This window comes from Ailuropoda melanoleuca, chromosome 9 (assembly GCF_002007445.2).
Source record: "Ailuropoda melanoleuca isolate Jingjing chromosome 9, ASM200744v2, whole genome shotgun sequence".
In the NCBI taxonomy this organism is placed as follows: Eukaryota; Metazoa; Chordata; class Mammalia; order Carnivora; family Ursidae; genus Ailuropoda; species Ailuropoda melanoleuca.
Window position 1 is genome coordinate 100568255 of NC_048226.1, and position 4409 is coordinate 100572663.

General features: G+C 53.2%; 1 protein-coding gene across 1 annotated transcript in view; it reads right to left on the reverse strand.

The window, feature by feature from the left end:
• Positions 1–4409, reverse strand: part of TRAPPC9 (trafficking protein particle complex 9) — a 601443-nt gene that overhangs the window by 596394 nt on the left and 640 nt on the right. The gene's annotated exons all lie outside the window — the stretch shown is intronic.

Genomic DNA, 4409 nt, shown 5'->3' on the forward strand with positions numbered 1-4409 from the left:
ATTTATTCTACAGAGATAGAGACAGCCAGCGAGAGAGGGAACACAAGCAGGGGGAGTGGGAGAGGAAGAAGCAGGCTCATAGTGGAGGAGCCTGATGTGGGGCTCGATCCCATAACGCTGGGATCACGCCCTGAGCCGAAGGCAGACGCTCAACCGCTCTGCCACCCAGGCGCCCCCAGTTTTCTTTCTGCACGCTCTCCAGTGCAATCCGAAGCCAGCCTATCCCGCAAGACTCCATTCTCACCATAATGGTCACTTGGGGCCGTCTTGCCTTCTGTGAACACTCACTCCATCTAGGCCACCACAGGGGACGTGCTGCCTGAAAGGTCACTTTTGTACCAGCACCATCAATTCAGATGACCAGCCCTTGGTTTCCAGTGTAGTTGGTTTCCTAGGACCAAGTACGTACATTTCAACGTTCAATTAGGAAAGCCCAAACTCCTTCAGCTATTTCAGAGAGACTTAATGCCAAGAAGGGGTCTGCACGGTGACGAAGAGCTGCAGGTGTGAGAAAGGTGCCCCGGAATGGCAGGGGAAGGAGACGCTACCTGGAGCGCCACCACGGGCTCGAAGCCCAGACGCCCCAGCGACTTCCCAGGGGTGCCGATGCTGAGCAGAACCTCAGGGTGAAGCTGCTCAAAAGGCCACCTGTGTGCGGACGTCCACGGTGGCCGCCTGCAGTCCCCAGGCTGCGGCATGTTCTACGAGCCAAAGCTTCCTTCCCCCTCCGCTGCAATCTCTCACCTGTGTCTCCCACTGGCTGAACCCAACCACAGCCGGCTGGCAGGAGCCTCCGGGAAGCGTAGGCAACTGCCTTTCTAGAGCCCTGGGGTGCAGACACAGGTGGAAGCAAGAAACAATGAGCCTGTGCGGAGGCATCAGAAACGAGGGGCATTAGGGGCACCTGGCTGGCTCAGTCAGTGGGTGTGTGACTCTTGATCTTGGGATTGAGTTCAAGCCCCACACGGGGTGTAGAGATTACTTAAAATCTTAAAGATCTTACTTAAAAAAAAAAAAGAAAGGCAATGAAGGGCATGCCTCTTGAGATGTTGTGAGGATAAAATGGGCTAATAACAGACAGTAACACGAGTTCTTTGTGCTTTTCCTACTCAGGGACGTCCCCAAGGATTAGGGATTCTTTAATTCTCCTCCTGTCTTAAGTTTGAAGCCTGCTTCTTCTTTTAAAAATGGTGAGCACTTGCCCTCTTTTCTGATTTCCCCCTTTCCCCCTTTCCTTACTGCTCAGCATGGCTAAGGACGTGAACATCGCCTGCCAGTCCCATAAGCTGAGCTTCTCATCCCCCGCTCCTCCTTGAGCTCTCCTGGCTCTCTTCACTCTCCAGATCCCTTTTCTGTTCTCTCGTCTTACCCCATCCTGCTTCCCAACATGCTGAAAGGGTGAACCTTACATAAAACAGTAACCAGAGACACAAAACGTTGAAAAACTTTTAAATGCGTCAGTATACAGCTTGTCCCTTGTGTGGACCGGGGGCCCCGTGTGGTGGGTGTCTGCTGAGCAGCTCCTTGCTCATCTTGGGAATGTCAAGGGCTTTCCCACTTACAGAGGAAAGGAGCTCCTGTGACTAAGAGCTGAACGCAGAGGCTGAAGGCGTGCCTCCCGCCTCCACGCTGCTCGAGGCAGGGCGCCAGTTATCACTCTGCAACCAGCTGGCCCGTACGTGGGATGTTCTCATCCTTTCACTCTGACGGCTTCCGAATGCTCTCAGGACGGAAGCCATGGTTCTTACCCGCCAGCCTGAGCAGGCCCCACCTACCCTGCCAACCACATCTCCCGCATGCTCTGCCTCATTCACGAAGCCCCAACCACGCTGGCCTTTCAGCTCCTCCATTTTGTCCAGAGGAACCTTCCCTCTCTGGTGTCCTTTCCACAGGCTGTCCTGCTGAGAACACTCATCTTGCCCCAGCCTGTCTGCACCGGGGGCTATTCCCTTCTTCAGACCAGACCTGGAGTATCACTTCTCAGAGAGGCTACCTAACACTCACACTGGTTTCTTCAGAGCACTTCCTGTAGGAGATGTTCCTGTTTATTCTTCTGTTTCCCTTGTACTTGAAAGTCAGCTCTGAGAGAGCAGGGACCAGAGCTGTCGGGCTCCCTGGCTGTACCTTTGTGCCCAGCAGTGCCTAACATGTATTTGGGCCACAGCCTCCGGTGACAGCGGTGAAGGCAACAACGTCCTTGCACTCTTGGCCTTCCCCTGGTAATGACGTAGCACACAGCAGGTGTTGAAATCACTGAATCATGACGGCTGAAGGCAGATGTGAAAGCTTTCTGAATACTCCCAATGTCAGTCATCTGGACCATCTGTGATCTCTGGTCTTGGGTCCCGTCTTCAGGAAGAACAAAGGGCAGTAATTTTCAAAACTTACTAAACGTGTACAAACATGCTGTACACACAAACATTTTATATTTTGTAATCATTACCTAGGTGATGAACAGAACTGAAATCAGAAAAGTTAAACAAGATATACTTTGAATTTCCCATTCTTTTTATATGAACTTTTTTTAAAGTAGGCTCCATGCCCAATGTGAGGCTTGAACTCACAACCCCAAGACCGAAGGTCACATGCTCTACGCCTGTGCTAGCCAGGCGCCTCCTTTTATATGAACTTTGAAATCAAAGTTGATTTGGGGGGTGAAATGACCTTGCCACACGAACACTGAAATCTTACATGGTAATTTAGACCTTTGGAGAGTGATCTGCAGTTCACAAAGTGCTTTCTCATTCCTAACCCTTTGCTGCTCACCACTGACCTGGGAGGGAGGTAGTGGTGGGCGGAGGATCACTGACAGGGCGGGGAATTTGCTCTTTATATGCCAGGCACTTTCATACCTAACAACCCCGCATAGGCAGGAATATCCGTCTCCGCAAATGAGCACACGGGAGTTCTGCACTCGCTCTGCATGGCGTCACACTAATGAGTGGCAGGACAGTACTCTACCTCTCAGCCATTTTCCATCCAGTGGAGCAGTTTCTCCTTTCAGAAGAGCTTTTAACTGGCTTTATGGAGACCCAATCTCTTGGTTTTCCTTTTATTCAATGGCCACTTCTTCCCAGTCTCCCTTGCTGGATTTTCCTTCTTTCCTCCACCTTGAAATGCTGGAGTTCGATCCTTCCACTCTATCTACACTCTCCTCCTGAATACATTCACTCAAGTCCAGGGTTTTAACTACCACCTACACAATGCTGTTTCCTCAGTTAAGTGCTCCAGCCCGAACTCCAGGCTTGAATGTCCAGTTTTCCGCTCAACACCACTAGTGTTTGTGCAATTAAAACTTAAAGTGCTCCAAACCAAACCTCTTGCCGAACGTACTCCTTGGGCAGTGCTCCCCATCTCAGTACATGGCACCACCATCCTTTCAGTCACTCCACATCACAGGGAAGTCTTGGTGGCTCTATCTTCAAATGAGATCCCCAACCCTACTACTTTCCATCTCACTCTGGCCTAACCCACCATCATCTCTGGCCCAGCCTCGTCACCGTGCTCTCTGCCTCCATTCCTGCCCCCCACAGTTCATTCACACACAGCACCTAGAGTACTCCTGGTAAAACTTTAGTGGGATTTCCTTACTCTTCCCAGGGCTTCCGGATTCATTTGGGAAGAATTCCAGGATTTACAAAGCCCTGTCCTCCTACTATTCTTTTTTTCTAGCTCATTTCACCTTAGCCACACTACATCTGTTTTTGTTTTCCTTTTAAGTAGGGGCGTTTTTACGCAGGGCTGGAACTCAGGACCCTGAGATCAAGACCTGAGCTGAGCTGAGGATGCTTAACCGACTAAGCCACCCAGACGCCCCTAGCACACTGGCATCTCATTCACGACTTCCAATCACCTTCTACCTGGTCTGTTTCCACCCTTTCAACTACCCCCTGGGCTGTTCACAGCAGCCAGAGGGATCCGTTTACCCCTCTTCCCTCTTTTCTTAGAAGAAAAGCCAACAGGACCTAGGCCACGACTCCCTCTGTCCTCCTGCAGCACACGGGGTTCCACAGAGCGGTCCCCTCGAGCTTCCCTGAGCGGCTCCAGCCTTGGGGCCTGTGCCGGTGTGGTTCCCTCCCGCGGGACAGTGCTTTCTCGGTGCCTTCCGCCCAACCACTCTGGCTGACAGTACCCGTTCCCCCGTATCTCTGAGCACCCCTTCCGGAGGCTCTCTGCCACTAGCAGGGCCCTTCCTGCACGCGGGACCTCTTCCTCCCTCTCCCCTTCGCAGCGCCGGCTCCGAAAGCGTGCGCGCGCCGCCGCACCCCCGCTCCCGCACGGCCAAGAGCCCGGCGGGAAGCCCCGCTCGCGGCCCTCGGCAGCACCGCCCCGTTGGCCGCCCTTCGGCGCGCGGCATCTCGGGGCTTGTAGTCCGGCCCCGGAAGGGCGGTCGCCCGCCTCCGCGGCCG